Genomic DNA, 21,121 nt, shown 5'->3' with positions numbered 1-21,121 from the left:
GAGAGACTTTCCCTGGGACAAATAAAGTGAATGAGACAGCAGCGACCGAGGCTGCATTTCCAAGTGCCTGGCCCTGAACAAGTGTCCACCAGGCAAAGCATAATGGAAAGGACTATCTCATTGTCAAAAGAACATGCGCATGTGCCTAGGAAGAGTCATTGAAGTACAATCCCAAAATGCTTAGCACTGTTTGCTCACTGTTGGGATTTCAACTGGCATTTACTTCCTTCTTCCTATGTTTACACAGTTACCAGGATTTCACAACTAGTATGTAATTTCTATATAAATTTTATATAAAGACTATATAAAGAAACTATTTTATGCCAAAAAAAAATGCTATTTCAGTACAACCCAATATCCTTACAATAAATAGCTTTACTGATTTATAAAAACTAGTATGCACACTGTTTAAAGAATAACTAGAAGTGAGAAATTATTACACGGGCTCTACATAGTCTCCAGCTTGTAAAATACTGTATAGGCATACCTTGAGATATTGCAGATTTTGTTTCAGACGATCATAATAAAGTGAATATTGCAATAAAGTAAATACCAGAATAAGGCAAATCACATTATTTTTTGATTTCCTAATGCTTAAAAATTTATGTTTACACTATATTGTAGTCTATTGTATATAATACCATTATGTCTAGATAGATAGATAGATAGATAGATAGATAGATAGATAGATACTAATAGATTTATTACTAAAACGTGGTAGCCATCATCTGAGCTTTTAGCGAATCATAATCTTTTTGCTGGTAGAGAGTCTTGCCTTGATGTTGACGGCTGATGACTGATTGGGGTGATGGCTGGTGAAAGCTTGGGGTGGTGTGCCAATTTCTGAAAATAAGACAATAAAGTTTGCAGCATCAATTCACTTTTTTTTGGAGGGGTGTACATTTTATTGGAAACCTTCAATACTCTTCAGACAGAACACAATGTCTTCAGCTGAGGCTCTCATGTGGCCTACAGAACAAACTGAGATTTTTTGATTTAGGGCAAAGAGAGGGACAGCATAGAAAATCAGTGCTTAGTTTGCCAAAAGGACCCTCTCACCAATGCTCTTCAGCCAGCTTATCAGCTTTTACCATAGTTTCTCTAATGGGTCCCACCATAGAGAAGGCCTGTTCTGGGAGGTGGTCATATTCACCTGCCAAAATCTGCTGGAATCCTTTGATGGTCTCCTTCATAAGTACCAGCTTCCCCATATGATCTGTGAAAACCCTAGCAATCCAGAATGGCTGACACAAGAAACTCTGTATTTTCTGTGCATGGGACACAGTCAACTGGTCTTGCTCAGAAAGTTCATCCATACCCAGGACAGCAATGATGTCCTGGAACAACGTGTAGTCCTGTAGAATCTATTGGACTCTCATGGGCAACATCATAATATTCATTTCCAAAACATTGGTATCCATGATTTGAGAGGTCAAATTCAGAGGATCCAAAACTAGATAGATGACCAACTGAGCAATAGCATGGGACAGCACAGTGGTAGCACTTAAATGGGCAAAGGTAGTAGCCGAGCAGGGTCAGCAAGCCGAGCCAAGTCATCAGCAGGCACATAGATAGCCTGTACAGAGGGAACAGATCCCTTTTTGGTGGTGGTGATTCCTTCCTATGTTGTACCCATGTCAGTGGCCAGGGCATAGCCCACAGCAGAAGAAATTCTGCACAGTAAAACAGACACCGCAGAGCCAGCCTGGGTGAAGCAAAAGGTATTATCAACAAATGACAGTATATTGTGACCCTCTTGGTCTCTGAAGTATTCAGCAATAGTCAGTCCATTTAGAGCTACCCAGCCACGAGCCCTAGATGGTTCATTCATTTGACATACACCAGTGCTACCTTGGGGGAAGCATCTTTTAGGTTGATAACACCAGATTCAATTACTTCATAGTATGACATTGCCTTCACAGTTCCTCTTCACAACACCAACAAATACAGAGTGACCACCATAGGCTTTGATGACATTGCTGATTAGCTCCATGATCAATACTGTCTTGCCAATTCCAGCACCACCAAGGAGCTCAGTTTTGTCACCCTTGGCACAGGGAGCCAGCAGATCCACAACCTTGATACCAGTAACCAGAATTTCCTGCTCCACACTCATCTCTATGAACTCAGGAGCCTCAGCATGAATAGGTGTAAACTGTTGGTTTTGATGGGAGCTCCCTCATTAGCAGGTTTTCCAATGACATTCATGATTCTGTTCAAGGTCTCAAAACCAAGGGGAATTTTGACTGGTGTACCAGAATCCAGGACTTTCTGGCCTCTAACTAAGCCTTCAGTATCATCCATAGCAATAGTCCTCACTGTGCTCTCACCCAAATGCTGGGCCACCTCCAAAACCAGTCTGGTCTCTTTGCCTTGCTCTTCCAGTGGATTTAGGCTGGGTGATAATCGTTCATCAAACTGGACACCCACCACTGCACTGATGACTGCCACTACATCCCCAGTGGCAGCCCCTCCCTTCATAGAAGGAGATGTTTGGGCGGTACAGTCTCTGGCAGGTGGGAGTGCTGCTGGAGTGACCCATAGTAAGACCCGGACTTCGGGTAGCAGTGCTGAAGGGCTGAGTCCCCACAAGGCCCTGGAGGCCAGAGTAGCAACCACACAAACTACAAAACCCAAGATGGCAGAACCTTAGTGTAAACTCTAACTTGCCATTTAGTTTCTCTGTAGCACTTGATGCTGTGATAGCATTTTACCCCCAGTAGACCTTCTTTCAAAATTGGAGTCAATTTTTTCAAAGCCCACCCCTGCTTTATCAACGAATAAGAATTAGAAAAAAAAAATTGTTATTTCAACAATATTCACTGCATCTTCTCCAAGAATAGTTTCCATCTCAAGCAACCACTTTCTCTGTTCATCCTTAAGAAGTAACTTCTTACACGTGAAAATTTTATCATGACCTTGTAACAGTCTAGTAACGTCTTTAGGCTCAATCTCTAATTCTAGTTCTCTTGCTGCATCCACCACAATGGACTTATTTCCTCCATGGAAGTCTTGAACCCCTCAGAGTCTTCCAGGAGAGTTCGAATCAACTTCTTCCAAACTCCTATTAGTGGTGATATCTGGCCACTTTCCATGAATCTTAAGTGTTTTTAATGGCATCTAAAATGGTAGGTCCTTTCCAAAAGGTTTTCAATGTACTTTATCCAGATCCATCAGAGGAATCACAGCTAATGGCAGCTATAATCTTATGAAATGTATTTCTTTTCTTTTTAAGGTGTTATTTATTTATTCCTGAGAGATACAGAGAGAGGCAGAGACACAGGCAGAAGGAGAAGCAGGCTCCCTGTGAGGAGTTCGATGTAGGACATGATGCCTGGACCAGAATCACACCCTGAGCCAAAGGCAGATGCTCAACCAATGAGCCATCCCGGTGCCCCAAAATGTATTTCTTAAATAGTAAGGCTAGAAAGTTACTCTTTGATCCATGCACTACAAAATGGATGTTATGTTAGTAGGCATGAAAACAACATTAATCTCATTGTACATCTCCATTAGAACTCTTGGGTGACCATGTACATTGTCATTGAGTAGTAATATTTTGAAATAAATCCTTTCTGTTTTTAGCAGTAGGTTTCTACAGTGGGCTTAAATTACTCAGTAAACGGGGACACCTGGGTGGCTGAGCGATTGAGTGTTGGTCTGCCCTTGGCTCAGGTGGTAATCCCAGAGTCCCGGGATCGAGTCCCATGTCAGGCTCCCTGCATGGAGCCTGCTTCTCCCTCTGCCTATGTCTCTGCCTCTTTCTCTGTGTCTCTCATGAATAAATAAATAAAATCATAAAAAAATAATTCAGTAAACCATGTTGTAAATAGATGTGTTGTTATCTAGCCTTCTTGTTCCATTTCTAGAGCATAGACAGAATAGATTTACCATAATTCTTAGGTCCTAGAATTTTCAGAATAATAAATGACCATTGGCTGCAACCTAAGTCACGACCTACATTAGCCCCTGAAGGGAGAGCCAGCTAGTCCTTTGAATCTTTGAAGCCAGGCACTGACTTCTCCTCTCCAGCTATGGAAGTCCTAGATGGCATCTTTTTCCATATAAGCCTCTCTCATCTACACTGAAAAATCTATTGTTTAGTGCAATGACTTTCATTTATTTTCTTTAGGTAGATTTTCTGGATTATTTGCTGCAGCTTCTACATCAGCACTTACTGTTTCATCTTATACTTTTATGTTATGGAGATGGCTTCTTTCCTTAAGCCCCATGAACCATCCTCTGCTACTTTCAAACTTCTCTTCTTTTGATTTTTCACCTTTCTCAGACTTCACAGAATTGAAGAGAATTAGGGTTTTGCTCTGGATCAGGCTTTGGCTTAAGGGAATGTTATGGTCAGTTTGATCTTTTATCCAAACCACTCAGGTTTTCTCCATATCAGCAATCAAGTTGTTTTGCTTTCCTATCATTTATGTGTTCACTAAAGTAACACTTTCAAACTCCTTCAATAACTTTTCCTTTGTTTTTAAAACTTGGCTAATTCTTTAATATAAGACACATCTCTTTCGGCCTATCTTAGCTTTCAACATGACTTTCTTACTAAGATTAATTATTTCTAGCTTTTAATTTCAAGTGAGACATGCAACTAACTCCTCCTTACATTTGAACACTTAGAGACCATTATAGGGCTATTTGGCTTAACTTCAATATTATTGTGTTTCAGGAAATGAGAGCCTTGAGGAAAGAGAAAGAGACAGAGAAGCAGCCAGTCAGTGGAGCAGTCAAAACACAGAGAACATTTAGTGATTAAGTTCACTGTCTTATTTGGGGACAGTTTTTGACTCCTGAAAACAATTATGATAGAAATATCAAAGATGTCTGATAGCGGTTCAGTCACATCTTCAGATTCCATCTCTGATTACAAACTACCATAACAATACAATAATAATTTAAAAGTTTGAAATATTGTGAAGATTACCAAAGTGTGACACAAAAACATCAAGTGAGCAAATATTGTGGGAAAAATGGTGTTTATAGATTTGGTTGCCACAGGGTTGCCACAAATCTTCTATTTATAAAAAATGCAATATCTGTGAAACACAACAAAGCAATGGAAAATAAAATGAGGTATATTTTTTCAGGAGCACACAGAACATATATGAAATTTTCTAATGTTCTAAGGCACAGTGGGAGGCTCAAAAAAATGACCATGAAACGATATCACAGAGATGACATTCTATGATCCCAATGTGACTGCAAAATAATTATATCTAAATTCTTGTCATTTGGAAATATCAAAACATATTTCTAAATAACTAATGGGTAACAGAAATTGTAATTGAATAAACTAAACATTAGAATTGAAAGAAAGTGAAAGCTTTTTATGCATTAACACAGAAAAGACCAAACAAAGTTTGACTTTGAGGGAAAGTTATACCATTAGTAGACATTACATATCAAAATACATATATGTAGACATATTTGCAGACCACCTGGCCCTCAGACACATATGTCCCTGGAGGAAATAGCTCTGCACAGATACAGGATGGCTACGGGCAAGCCTGGGAGGGAGGCTGGGACCCAGGGTCATGGCTCCTGGAAAAAAGAATAAAAAAATATTTTTTTTTCTTTTGTATATATATTATACGTATAATATATATATATTATACGTATAATATATATATATATATAAGGTATGTATGTATATATATAAAAAGTATGACAAGCATTTTGATTACAAAATCAGAAAAAGTAAAATAAAAAAAAATTAAAAATGATTGATTTAAGAAAAATGAGAATTAGAACTTATAAAATAAAAAAACATAAAGACCAAAGACAGAATTGTCAAGAACGTAATCTACAAATTTAAGAAGAATAATAAAATAGTAAATAATTTTGAATAAGGATGGAAGAAAGTATAGGTAAGTAACAATGGAATTGAAAGGAAGAGTATAGCTATGTTTAGAATGGAAAAAAAATCATAAAAATACTCCTATCCATAGTAGTATAAAGCTAATCAAACATTTATTAGAAAAAATATATCTTAAAATATTTTTTGAAACTTAAATAAAATTGACTTCTAAATATTAAAGAAGTCAAACTGGCAATTAAAAGTCTAGCCACAAAAATATAGTTGTTTTTCAGATGAATTTTTATCAAACTCGGGATCATACCAAAAAGTAGTATATTTTATGAATACAGATATATGTTACAAAGTATAAGGACATGAATGTCATTAATTATCTTTAATTATCTGTTATTATTATTATTAATTATTATTAATTATCTGTTGTAATTATCTTTGTAAGTAAATAAGCATGAAGAGATGGAGAAGAAAACTTCAGGTATAATTGCCTAAATTGCCATTTTTTCAAATGGACATTTGAAAAAATAAGAAAATGTTAATGTATCTTTAATCTTTGTGTTGGGTCAGAAAGGGTTCTGAATAAATTTTCCCCAAAATGTGCCACTTAGGCACATGAAATATTTTGAACGGAAAACAATCAAGACCTAGCAAACTCAAGAAAAATTTTTACCTCTCCCTAAAGCACCTAAAATAATTCAGATAGGAGCCTGGCGCAGAAAGAGAGCTACTACCAACAGATAACTTTTTTATCTGAATGAACTATCTGTATGGCAGGATAAACTTCCAATTACCATCTTCTCTTCTTTTTTTGTCCTATAACTCACTCTCCTTGCCTTTGAGACCCCACAGCTCAATCCCATTCCTCAGCTCAAGATGCCATATAAGCTTCAATTGCCCAGCTTGTTCTTGGTGTTTCATACTCTAATGGAGCCCCCATATATATGCAATTATTTTTTTCTTCTGCTAATCTATTTTATGTTAATGTGATTATTAATAGACCAGTCAAAGAACTTAGAAAGTTAGAAGGGAATTAATTTCCTCCTCAACAAGTGCATAAGTATATATTTTGTTTTTCTGTAATTTGTATATTTCAAATTTTATTTAAAAGATAAATATGAAAAATAGAGTGTGGATAGGAGTATATAAGCATGAACCAATGAAGTGCTTACAAAAAATGTTAAGCAAGGTAAGGAAGTAGTAGTGTCATAGGCTGAAAAAACAATTTTTCCCCCTTATATGGTTGATGAACAGCTTGAACAAAAATCTATTTTGCTAAGAATTCATATCATTAGGAATTCAGGCAAAGGGCAAGGAGAGTTTTTGCTGATCTCTGGTCATTTTTTAGGCATTCCATTTTCCATGAACTTGACATATATGACCTAATTAATCTTCACTCTGATTCCATGGAGAAATAATATACCCAATACACAGGGAATAGCTCAATGAAAGGTAAATAATCCGCCTAATTTCAATTGTTAGTAATCGGTGGGAAAGGTTTACTCCAAAATCAGTTTAACTCCAAAATGTATGTCCTTTTCACTATAGCTTAGTAATAACCTGTTGTTGTTGATAATGATAATGATGATGATGATTGATGATGATGACGATAGCAGCTACTGTGTTTAGGCACTGATTCAAATGCTTCAATATGTGATATCTGAATTAGTTCTCAAAAGAACTTCTTATTTTATTATCTCACTTTACACATAAGGAATTTGAGGTTTAGAAAGAGCAAATAAAGTGTCTAGTGTGTCACTGCCAGTGATCCAGAACCACAAATACAGATTAGTTCAAAGTCAAGGCTTGTGACATTAAATACTAGATTGACTCTCACAAAGTAAGTTAGAATCTGGTAGTAGGTGAGACAGACCCAGTTTTAATTCATCTGCCCCATACAAGACAGCGTTTAGAAGTCCTCTTTCAGACTTCCACTGACAAGGACAAAAAGTGTAATGTTCTCTTTACTCTAGGAGAAGACACCATGGTCAAGACCTCCAGTGGATGGAAAGGCTGTACTCGATCTGCACAATGAATCATGGTAAGTAGAATATTTCACAGAAGCCATTTAACTTTTCTCTGACTGTCCCTTACCTCAAGCCTTAACACCAGCTTCTGATTTACAGTTGGCAGAAACGGTGGATCTTTAAGTGATTTTATGTTTTATGACTTCACACAGATCTATCTTGGAGTCAAATGAAATAAACACAAGATGATGCTCCATTTGCAGATCTGGGCTGCTTCTTGATTCAGTGAGTAAAGGGAATATCGTACAGAAGGAACTCAGCCTCTATGAATACCAGTTTCCTCATCATGAACATGGACTACGTAAGGCAATGAGGTACATGAAAAGAGCATTGCAAACTGCAAGCTATCATTTTAACATTGGTTACTATGATTTTAGGGGACAATGCTTTATTTTTATTTCCTTTTCTTCCTTCAAGGAGAACTATGGTTCCTCTTCTGTCTTCCCTTCTTCCCTGCCCAGTGAAATTCCTACTTTTAAATAAAAAGGGGAGAAAGAACAGAATTGGTCAGATCTATTCAGCACCTCAGCCCTTGTTTCCATATTTTATGTCACTAACCATCAGAAAATCAATTTCAAAATTCCAGTTTCTAGAGATATTTAATGAGAATGGAATTGCAGAACTGGAGAACAAGTTAGAAGCCAGGATTAGGGAATGTTTACTTATATAGAAAATGGATGAAACAGAGGGTTGCGAGAGAGAAGAGGGCAAGAGGACAAGGCAAAGGGATAGAAAGGGAGGGGAGGGGAGAGGGAAAAAATCAGAAAAAAGACATATAACATTGGGAATCCCACATATTTAATTATGTGGTTTTAGAAAGCAGACAAATTTAAGAAGGTGGCAGGATAGAAGCAATCAGAAAGTTAAAAAGATAGTAAAAAGAAGATAATTGTGTCAATAACATAGTATATGATATCAATATCTACAAATTATTGAGGGTCTAATATGAACCTTATTGCTTGTTGCACATATTTAACTAATCACCAAAAGAACGCTATTGTCAGTTAATCAGAGATTAGTGGATTGGTACTAATTTACTCAGTTATGTCTAGAGCAATAGGGTCACATACCACAAACCTAACTATACATGTGTTGAGACATTACAGGGAAGAGACAGCAGGCAATATGGTTCAATAAAAGAAATAGGCACCAAAACAAAGAACTGGATCAAATTTTTTAAAACCTAGCTAATTTTTATGGTAATTATATGGGTCAGTGTAGGTGAAATATAACCACAGATTCTATAGTTGTTTCTAAATGTTCGTAAATGAACACTGACATAGCTGTCAGTGGAATTTGTTATAGTGATCTATCATTGAAGGTTCTGCTGACCCTCGAAGACATGTAATCAACTCTCACAGTTCCAACATCCATCTCCTCTCTACCTCACAAAGTGCCCCCCCTTCTTGCTGACCCCCATTCAAGAATAGCTATAAATAGCTATTGTCAGGAACACATTTTTTTAAAAGTTTACCAATTCTTAAACCAGATCCAGTAGAATAGATATTTTCACAAGCAGACACGTACTGACTATGCTAGTTTTTTTCTCCCAATTCTTACTAATCCGATGACCATAAAATCATCCCCCTTAACTATTTTCCCTTTCCCCAAGTGGCTTCAGGCTACTAAACCTTCTCATAACTAGAGTAGTCACACACACACACACACACACACACACACACAGCTAAAGAATATTCAATATGGATTGAATATAGCAGATCTTAAAATTTTTTGTTGCTCTGATTGTTGGTTGTAGTGGCTAATGCAAATATAGCATCATCAGCATATGATGAAAACTTGCAGTGGCCAAAATTCCCTTGAAACAATGCAGAGGAAAGATTTTTTAAGAAGTTAAAAAAACAGAAATGCTTGATGGGTTTATTGTTTGTGTCCTTTGTGTCCTACAATTCCTAACTAGAACCCCAACCAAGAAGACTGAGGACCAGAAATCAGTTTTTTCTGCTTTCAAGTAAAACCCACATAAACATGTGTGTGACACACACATTCATGTACATACACTATTTATTTATTTATTTATTTATATTTAAATTCAATTATTTAAAATATAGTATATTATTAGTTTCAGAAAGAGAGATCAGTGATTCATCAGTCTTATTTAACACCCAGTGCTCATTATATCACGTGCTCTCCTTCATGTCTATCACCCAGTTATTCCCCAACCCCCCTCCATAGTGACCCTCAGTTTGTTTCCTATGATTAAGAGTCTTTTTAAAAGTATTATATTTATTTGTGTGTTTATTTATTTATTCATGAGAGATACAGAGAAAGGCAGAGACACAGGCAGAGGGAGAAGGAGACTCCCTACCGGGAGCCCGTTGGAGGACTGGATGCCAGGACTATGGGGTCACAACCAGAACCAAAGGCAGACGCTCAACCACTGAGCCACCCAGGTGCCCCTGATTAAGAGTCTCTTATGATCTGTCTTGTCTCCTTCTCTGATTCTTTTTTATGCATATTTTTATATCATAGGTTTTCTTTTTCAGAATGGAGGCTGACACAGAGTTTAGGGTTCAAGATGTTTATTACAGATAAAAACCTTTAGAATGAAAAGAGAAGATCAAGGATTAGACTGAGGTAAAGGATGCACTATGATGCTGAACTGATAAAGCTTCTATCAACCTGGAGGGGAACTCTAGAGTGACTATTGGCAGGCAGATTACCCCATGTCAGGTAGAAACATCTGGACCTTTCTGTCCTCACCTTGATCAATGACTGGTAAACAGTCCAAAGAAGTTGAAGAAGAGCATAATATACCACCCCAAGATATGCCTCTTTGGCATAAGGATTATTTTGAGCTGATTATTTTTAAGAAACAGAAGATACAGGAAGAGTTCTGAAAACTAAGTAGGTTAACCTTTCCTCAAGATACATCTCTATTTGTAAAGAAAATCTCAATTTGTAAGGTTGTCCTCCTCTCTCTATACCTAGAAATGGCCAAATTCCTGGAAACTCTTACCAACGGAGAAGGCAGTGATTTAAATCTGCATAACAACCATATCCTTGTTTACTGTTTTTTTTTTTTTGCCTAATAATCTTCCATAATTGGCTTTCCTTCTCTCAACATCTTTTGTCTTTAGCTGAAGATGGCATTTAAGGTGGCTGACTTGGGCCATTTTGAGGAGTTCCTTAGTTTTCCTGGCTATCCCCCATGTATATAGGATTTATACATGTTATTAAACTTCTGTTAGATTTTTTTCCTTTACTCTGTCTTTATTATGAGAGGTGGTGGTGGTAGAGAAGGCAAGGGTGTTTCAGCCAAGAACCTAGAAGAATAGAGGGAAAATTATTTTGTCCCCTACTAATGGCATTATCTGGGATGCAGAGGCTTTCTGCAGCTAGAACATACTTTGAAGGAGCTACACTGGAGAGTTCTGTTAAGGAGTTGGGATGAGTGAAATTGTTTTCTCCAGCTGATATCTCTGTAAAATACCACTTATAGAGCTGGTACCAACGAACAGGGTTGCAATTCATGCATTCAGGAATATCATGATGTACAGGAATTTTTAAATCCTTTCCTTGACTGAAATTTCTCCCTTTGATATCCCCAAGGAACAAATCAGGACAAATTAGTATTTTATTTTTAGGTGCAGCTCCATTCTCTAATATAAAATGCTAGCAAACTAAGTAGAAGGAATTAAGATCTTTCTCCCTAAACAACATAGACCTGAAGACTTAGATGGAAAATAGACCTCCTTTACCTAGTTCTAAACATTTGAAAACCATACCTGAATCCAATTCTTATTATCCATCCTGAGCAAATTTGTGAATGAGAAGATTAAGCAGAAAAGGAAAGCTAAACCCAATGGTTAGAGCAGAGATGACTTGAGATTTCTTACTTGGGCATATTGGCCAGGATCACAAACCCAAAGAATGTTCATGAAGGAGAAGAACATGCTCACATGCTCTTCTATCATCAACTCTTTATAAAGCTCTAATCATTGCAAACAAGGTTTCTAAATTAGGAAACCAAGTATCGCTCTCAAGCTTGTCTCAATGCCAGCATTTAGGATTTAAAGGAATCCAAGAGGAAAAGAGTAAAGAAAGAAAAATTAATTGTATTCCTGTAAAGAAAAGGAACAGACTCATACTTCTCCAAGCTTTGATTTATCCTCTTGGGCTATGATCATTAAGTCCTTTGGGAGAGCAAACCCTATGGTCATGGCGCCTTAAATTATCCTGGCATTTGGCCAAGAAAGATTTGTGATTCTAATCTATAAAGTTGAAAAGTAGAGATGGGATGGGGCAGAAAGAGAGTGAATGCTTCCTCTCCTTTAGATTCTTTAATTCTTGTGCAATTAAAGAGAATATGACTTTCTAACAGACATTTTAATAAATTGCTATAATCTGCAATTTCTCTGAACCCTCCCACTCTTCTAGGAACCTTATGCTATTATGTCACTGTTGCTAAAACTTTCAGTTCTAGGTACATTTCCAATTCTCAGAACACTCTGTCTCTCCTTGTCAGCCAGCTAGATACTCTAAATGAATTATAAAGGTTAAAGATGGTTTTGTCTTTTTCTCCTTTAGACTGAGAGAACAAGAAGTGAAATAGGTAGAATTATGACCCCTCACCGTTAATTTCTTTTCTCTTTTCTAACAGTTGCCTGTGAAGATCTTCTAGTGCTCTGATAAACTCTTACAGAGGTGGGATTGGATGTCAAAGTAGAAGCTGCCAGGAGTACCTCTGAAAGAAGTATTGTCAGGTAAAGATGGTTTATAGCTGTTGTGCCTCAAGAGGGTCCTCTTGGTCTTGTGCCCAGAGTGGGACAAAAAGCTATGGGTTCCAGCTGAAAGCTTCATGGTTAGTGATGTTATAAGGTTGAGGCAGTTTGAAATTCAAAAGTTCAGTCTCAGCCTGAGGTCAGTCTCTTCTGAATGATTAATCTATGGACAAGCAGATTTTTATGTTTTTAAATAACTAATATAAGTAAGAAAATATTGGAAGCTGGGATAGCACAGATGTGTGTGTGTATGTGTGTACATTGGCTCAAGCAGTTGGAAGCGAGGTGGGGCAGACAGCAACTGTGACATGAAGATTGTAAGCTGATACCTTGGAAGATCTGAGCAAGTGAATGTGCCAGTGGCCTCAGGTATCTGGTGGTTTTATGAGTTGGAAACCAGGAATGGTTCTTTTACTGTATTCCAGTAAATTTCTATGAGTGACAGAGAATAGAAGCTTTAGGACACAGTGCTGAGACAGAGCTCCACAGGATTGGTTGTTGCAAGTCCAGCAAAACATAAGCATTAAATGTTGTTAATTTGAGCCTCAGAAATCAAATGTAGTCAATTATTGTTGATGTGATTACAATGCAAATTGTACCATCAGTACTAGAGTAACTTCTGGAGTGAAGCAAGCCTGGGAGTCTAAGGAGGTGTACTCAGGGAAGGAAAGAAAAAAAATAGAAGAGTGGTGGCTGTTTGTCTGTAGGAAGCATTCCTTCCCATTTACAGCCTTACAGCCCACAGGGCTGCCTTAGGCTGCATGCTGGTGGAAACTTTGAAAATCTTGTGGCAGTTGATGTTTGCTTATTCTTTCACATATTAATTCCTAAAACTCCATTAGGCCATAAAGAAGGAAAATCAGAAGCTGATCTAGGACAAGTGGAATAAACTTTTTTTCTATTCTCTCTTCCTCTCTCTCTTATCAGAATTTTATTCCAATTTAACTGTGATAACAATGTGGATTTTTATTTTATTTTATTTATTTTTAGGCACAAAAGGTTATTATTTCTCTAAGCTTTCCCCAAAAGAAAATTGGGCACAGGTATTCAGGGTGACATCAAAGAAAATATGTGGGCTATTGAGGGTCTGTAAGACTTTGAAGATATAGATAAAGATATAGATATGTGGATATATAGTTTCAAGAAACTCTACATTGCCTATCTTATTTCTCATTGTCAAAAATTAGAGCTCCCTTTTTATAGATGTTTGTATCCCTTTTCTTTGGAATTCATTTTAAAGGCAACATAGTATAGGTTGAAAATCCCAGACATTGTTTCTCTTTCCATTTTCTGACTTTGTGACCTTGGATCAATCACTTATTTTTTATTTGTTTTTTTTTTCTTTTGTCTAATTTGAGTATCAAGATATTCATAAAATTTAGACAAAGTAATATGAAGGCAGTTGTAATGAGTAATATAGCCAGTGTAGATAGCATTCTTTACAGCAACAATCACTTAACACTGAATGCACTACAAAATAAGAAAAACTTATAAGTTGTTCTTGTAATATGTATTTAACAGACATTAACATAATCAGTAATTAAAGAATGCATAAGGTTCATATTTTTGAATTACCTATAAATTAGAAAATATTTACACAAAAATTCTTAATTAATCTCTCAGGAATTTTACTATTTAACAGCTAGAAGTGCCTCTGATGGCTTAGAACAGAGAATGAATTTATTGAATGGATACTGGATGGCTCGCTCTCAGAATCACGGAGAGGTCTTTCAACCATGATCAGAGGCTACAGGACCAGAAGCAAAGCCCAAACAAGCTGTAGAACCAGTGTAGCGGGAATACCATTGCAGGGCACCATAACCCTTCAATCCGCACTGCTGTCATAAATGACCATCTTGGCTGTTCCTGCTGCTCCAGGAACTTCACTATTCTATGACCAGAAGGTCAAGAAAAAGGATTATCTCGATTCCTGCTGGTATTCTTATTTGTTTTCAATTCTTTATCAAGGATTGATCTGTCTGGTTCGAGGAGCCTACCTGCCTGATTCCTAGTTGCAAGAGAGAGGTTGCAGAAGTATCTGGTATATTCAGCACATAAAATAGGTAATGCAATCTGTCTGCAATCTATAAAGATTCATAAAATCAAGAATTTATGGGCTATAAAAGGAGGTTTCAATGGTGACAGGGAAAATAAAGGGGGAGGCAAAGTTTACTATATTAATAACTTCTTAATTAATAGTTACTACATGTGGTAGTATCTGTTCTAGTCTAGCCTGTTCCTTTTATTTTTTTTAAGATCTGATTCTCATTTGTATGCACTAGTTATAATTTGTGAAAATGGTGTATACCATAGTAACTTTTTTTTATTGTTATTTCAGTATTAGTAGCTATGGAATGTGTCTAGTCCCATATAGTTGCTTCAAATTTTATTTTAAATGCAACTATTAACTATTAATAACTACTGAGTTTGGCTCACTTTGATAAGCTCTGTAAAGCGATGATTGCGTAATTTGAATTTCAACCTAGAAATGGCAATGTTTGCAACTTCACTGACTTTTCAATGTTTCTCTTAAATGTTAAAATACATATTCATAGGTCCACTCAGAAAATTCTGATATAATGGAATCTCAGTCTGATTTTGATGTAGTTGAACATGCTCAGTAACTTGAGGAACACTACTCAATATTGAACGTTCTCTATCCTGTGTATGTATGGTTCTCTATATTGAGATGAAAATTTTATCTCTTGGTCATAGCAAAGCTGAAAATATATTCTTCAACAAGTGAAGAAATGTAAATCCTGGTTTCTAGTTATCACCAAATTCAGGTAAGTCATAAATTTCTGGTTTTTATCTTAAAGTGGGAGGAATTTGGTGGTATTATATAAAAACCAGAAGAATTTACATTTATCAAGTTTGTATATGGAATTGTATACAAATATCATTTTAAATAAAACAGGTTAGTCTATTTTTATATAAAGTATGGGATTAATATGGTCTATTGTTGTACTTCAATTACATACCAAAGAAATCTTGTATATTTTTCCTCATCGTCTCTTAACAATAATGCTACTACATTTAAGTGTGAAAGAAACTTAGAATAATATCAATGGGGGGAGATTTCAAAGACTCCAACAAATATTTCATTTTGAATCTTGATATATGCTTCTATATTTTAACATCTATTTTATTGCCTCTTATAGAAAGCCGTGAAATTGAAATAATAAGCTATATAATAGGAAAGAATAGCAAGAATCGAGTGATATATTCCTCTATTCTACCTAATGAAATTCTCTAGATCTTTATTTTTTTTAAGATTTTATTTATTTATTCATGAGAGACAGAGAGAGAGAGAGAGAGAGGCAGAGACACAGGTAGAGGGAGAAGCAGGCTCCATGCAGGGAGCCCGATGCGGGACTTGAACCCTGGTCTCCAAGATCACACCCCAGGCTGAAGGCAGTGCTAAACCACTGGGCCATCCGGGCTGCCCCTCTTTATTGTTTTTAAAACTTTTTTTTTTTTTAGCATACACCTTCAAAAAAGATGATTTTCAAAGGTTTTTGGAAGTTTAAAATATGAATTCTTACACCCCTCTGAGTCTCTCAAGTCACTGACAATATGTTAGAAATACCACCAGGAAAGAATGTATCTGAAATTGTCTGGCACTTCCACTTTAGTGACCAGAGTTATTACAAAATGTTAGTGTGGATGGAAAAGTTTGGGAGGCCTACATATCAGGTGACAAGACTTGTAAAATAGAAACTGAGTACAACGACTCATTGGACAGGTAGAAATTTTATTTGGATTTCTTTTTTTTTTTTTTTTGGATTTCTTTTTAAAAAGATTTTACTTTTATTTATTCATGAGAGACACAGAGATAGAGAGAGAGGCAGAGACACAGGCAGAGGGAGAAGCAGGCTCCATGCAGGAAGCCCAACGTGGGACTCGATCCTGGACCCTGGGATCACACCCGAAAGCAGATGCTCAACTGCTGAGCCACCCAGGTGTCCCTGGATTTCTTATTTAAATTGTAGTCATTTATTTCTTAATATCTTAATACTTCAACTCTATGTCACTTACTATGACTCAATGCACCCCTAAGTAGTTCGCAGTTGTTATTATAAGGAAAGAAAAAAATCAAAATGGACAATGGAGTAACCAGGAAAATAGTAACCATTTATTATAACTTGAGACATTATAGGCATTATCTTACTCTACTTTGTTTCTCAAATGTCTACAACAATATATTTTTTAACAAAATTAGGACATTCTTAGTCTCTTTAGCATTCTTAAACTCCTAGCAAATGTACTAGAGTACTCAGGTAAAAAAAAAAAAAATGCTTTCATTTTAATCAGTCTTTGTTCTGCAGCTCCTATTTTGCTATAAGGTAAATATTTTATACTCTAAGCAGTACTCTATTTCAAATAAATGGATGGTCTTTTACTTTGGTACCACAATGGGAAATAGCTCTGTGTCCCTGGGACCAACAGAGAAGAAAATAATAGAAAAAAGGACATTACAGTTCTGACAATGAACACAGTCCCTTTATTATGAGAAAGGAAAACAAACACTTGTAAAAGCAAAAAATATATATCTTTGTGATTGTGTTTAAATTTGATAGTGCTAAGGAGTTAAATATCCAACTATCTGTATTTCATTATATCTTGCTCTTATTTCTTTCTTCAGTTCAACTTAGATTCATAGGGCACACAGCCGGAAAGAAAATAGAAATCCAGGACTGTGGAGTTAATGCTCGACAGATGTGGAGGTTACACAGTTGTTCTACTGATCTGCCAGGGAGAGTATGAAAATAATTTGAAACAACCCCAGCAAACAAGTGCTCAGGCTAAGTCTTTCCAGCACCAAATAGAGTGGTTACATTTGAACGAGTCATTGCCAGAGTTAAACCATCAAACCATACAGATTCGGTCCTACAGAAGATTTGTTTTGTTTTGTTTGTGTTTGGTTGTAATATTGTAATTTATAAGAAAAGCATGTTTGGTTATTCAGATAACCAAACATATATTTCTCATATTTATTTAGTCTGCATTCACAGGTCTACTATTGGAAATAGTAGACAACATCCAAGAACACATGGGTAATATAAGCAAAGAGTTAGAAAATTTAAGAAAGGATCAAAAGAAAATACTAAATATAAAACATACTAAAGTAGAAACAAAAAAACAAAAAAGAAATAAAAGATGCCTAATGGGCCAATCAGTAGCCTGGAAACCTGCGGAATCCGTGCCTTGTAGATAATGTCAATATAAACATCCCAAGCTTCAATGCAAAGAATAAAAAGAATGACAAAGATAAAACAGAATATCCCAAAACCTTTGGTTAATTAAAAAGGTGTAATACACATGCAATTGGAATACTAGAGGGAGAAAAAGGAGAAAACAGAGCAGAAGTTTTTGAAGTAATAAGAAGTGAAGATTTTTCAAAATAAATGACAAACACAAAACTACAGATCCAAAAAGCTTAGGAAACATCAAAAGGGATAAATATTAAAAAAAAGAAAGAAAGAAAAGAAAAGAAAAATAATACACCTAGAATTAGCCATAGCACTTTCTCATTAGATACAACTCTAGAGGCAAGGGAAACAAAAGCAAAAATGAACTATTGGGACTTCAACAAGATAAAAAGCTTTTGTTTTTGTTTTTGTTTTTGTTTTTGTTTTTGTTTTTTTTTTTTGATAAAAAGCTTTTGTACAGAAAGGAAACAATCAAGAAAACCTAAAGACAACCTTTCAAATGGAAGAAGACATCTGCAAATGACTTTAGAGATAAAGCGTTAGTATTCAAAATATACAAAGAACTTACCAAACTCAACACTCAAAAAACAAATAATCCAGTTAAGAAATGTGCAGAAGACATGAGTAGACATTTTTCCAAAGAAAACATCCAGATGGTTAACAGATACATGAAAAGATGCTCAACATCACTCATCATTAGAGAAATACAAATCAAAACTATGATGACAGACCACATCACACCTTTCAGAATGGTTAAAATTAACAACACAGAAAACAACAGGTGTTGGTAACGATGCAGAGAAAATGGAATCATTTTACTACTGTTTATAGAAATGCAATCTGGTGCAGTCACTCTTAAAAACAGTATGGAAGTTCCTTAAAAAGTTAAAACTAGAATTACTCTATGATCCAGCAATGGTATTACTAGGTATTTACCCAAAGGATACAAAAATACAGATTCAAAGGGATATATGCACCCTGATGTTTATAGAAGCATTATCAATAGCCGAATTATGAGAAGAGTCCAAATGCCCATTGACTGATGAATGGATAAAGAAGATATATATGATTATATAGAGGTAGGTAAAAATATCTATAGATATAGATATATAGATAAAGAAGATATGATATATGTGTATATATACATATAGAGAGAATGTTACTCAGTCTTCAAAAAGAATGAAATCTTGTCATTTGTAATCATATGTATGGAGCTAGAGTGAATTGTATTAAGCAAAATAAATCAGTCAGCAAAGATAAATATAATTTGATTTCACTCATGTGTGAAATTTAAAAAATGAAACACGAACATAGGGGGAGAAAAGAGAGGCAAACCATGAGATAGATTCTTAACTATAGAGAACAAACTGAAGGGTGCCAGAGGAGAGGTGGGTGAGGAATGGGCTAAATGCCTGATGGGTATACAAAATACACCAGGCATATCATATTCAAAGTACAGTAAAGGAAAAAAAAACAAAAAAGAAACATTTTGAAGGACAAAATAAAAATATCTTGCATGTAAAGAAGCAAAAATAATAAATAAAACCGACTTCTTGCCAAAAATAATGTAAGAAAAGAAATATCTAAAGCATTTAATTTAAAACAACAAAATAAAATACTGACCTAGAATTCTACATTAAGTACAATTATCTTTCAAAATGAAGGAAAAAATATATATATTTTTAATAAAAAGAAAAAGAGAGGGAGGGAGAGGGGTGAAAGAGAGAGGATTCTAAGAAGAAATGTTTGAGAGGAAGAAAAAAAATTATATTGGTCAGAAACCTGGATCTACATGAAGCATCAGAGAAGAAATAAATAAAGATAAAATGAATTGTACTTCTTTTTTGTCTTCACTAATCTCAAAGTTAACTCTGTTTCAACAAATAACATTAACTATGTAGTAGGTGATTGAGTGATCATTGCATACAAACAAGTGACATAAATGACAGTGATGACATAAGAAATAGGAGGAAGAAATTGAGACTACTGTTAATAAGGTAACTGCACTAAAAGAGGGCATCACATAATGATAAATAAATCAATTCTACAAGAATGCATACTTATTAACATGTATGAACTTAACATCAGAGCTCAAAATATACCAGGCAAAAATTTATAGGACTGTGAGAACAAATAGACCAACCCACTATTATCAGTAAGGAGATAGCTTACCTGAAAAGAATTATCAAACAACATAATTGAATTGACATTTATAGAATATTCTACTCTAAATATTCTATGAGAATATTTTCTTAAAAAAATGAGAGAATACTCATTTCTCATGAGCGGTAAATGAGAGAATACTTTATAAAGTTTACATAAAGTATTCATCAAATTTTAGAGTAAGACAAATGTGGATTTTATTTATTTATTTTTAAAGATTTTATTTATTCATAGAGACACACACACACAGAGAGAGAGAGAGACAGACAGACAGACAGAGGCAGAGACACAGGCAGAAGGAGAAGCAGGCTCCATGCAGGGAGCCAGACGTGGGACTCGATCCCGGGTCTCCAGGATCATGACCTGGGCTGAGGGCGGCGCTATACCGCTGAGCCACCCGGGGTGCCCCAAATGTGGATTTTAAGAAACAAAAGAGATGATCATAGAAGAAGGGATGGGAGGGGAAAAATAAAATAAAATGAAATCAGAGAGGAGGAAAAACCATAAGAGACTCTTAACAATAAGAAACAAACTGAGGGTTGCCAGAGAAGAGGTGGGTTGGGGAAAGGGTGGGTGACAGGTATTAAGGAGGGCACATGATGTGATGAATACTGGGTCTTATATGCAATGGATGAATAACTGAAATCTACATCTGAAACTAATGATACACTATATGTTAATTAACTAAATTTAAATGAAATAAGTTTATTTAAAAAAGACCAAATTTTGAACCATAAAACACATCTAAGCAAACTTCAGAGAAGTGAAATCATGCAAATATTTTCTTCACTAACAAATTAAATTAACAGCCAATACCAGAAAGTTAGCAAGAAATTTCAAACTATTTGGAGATTAAACAACACATCCTAAATAATAATTTCAAGGGAAAATTCTAAATACCTTAAACTAAGTAAAATGATAACAAAGTATCAAAATTTGTGGAATGCAGTGAAAACAGTGCTTAGAGGCAAGATGATGGTATTAAATGCATATATCAGAAAAGAAATACCTAAACATCAGTGATAATCTAAGTGTCTATCTTGGAAAACTAGAGAAAGAAGAATAATTTAAACCTAAAGAAAGGAGAAGAAATAAGAAAATTATAGCAAAAATAAATAAAATTAAAAACAAGGAAATAATGAGCAAAATGAA

General features: G+C 35.5%; 1 pseudogene; it reads right to left on the bottom strand.

Moving 5' to 3' along the window:
- Window positions 1–1,055: 1,055 nt before the first annotated feature.
- LOC121487174 overlaps window positions 1,056–21,121 on the bottom strand; it is a 50,638-nt pseudogene continuing 30,572 nt past the window's right edge.

This window comes from Vulpes lagopus, chromosome 1, assembly GCF_018345385.1.
Source record: "Vulpes lagopus strain Blue_001 chromosome 1, ASM1834538v1, whole genome shotgun sequence".
Taxonomy (NCBI): domain Eukaryota; kingdom Metazoa; phylum Chordata; class Mammalia; order Carnivora; family Canidae; genus Vulpes; species Vulpes lagopus.
The sequence above is the reverse complement of the archived record's forward strand: the minus strand, read 5'-3'. Positions and strand labels throughout refer to the sequence as shown.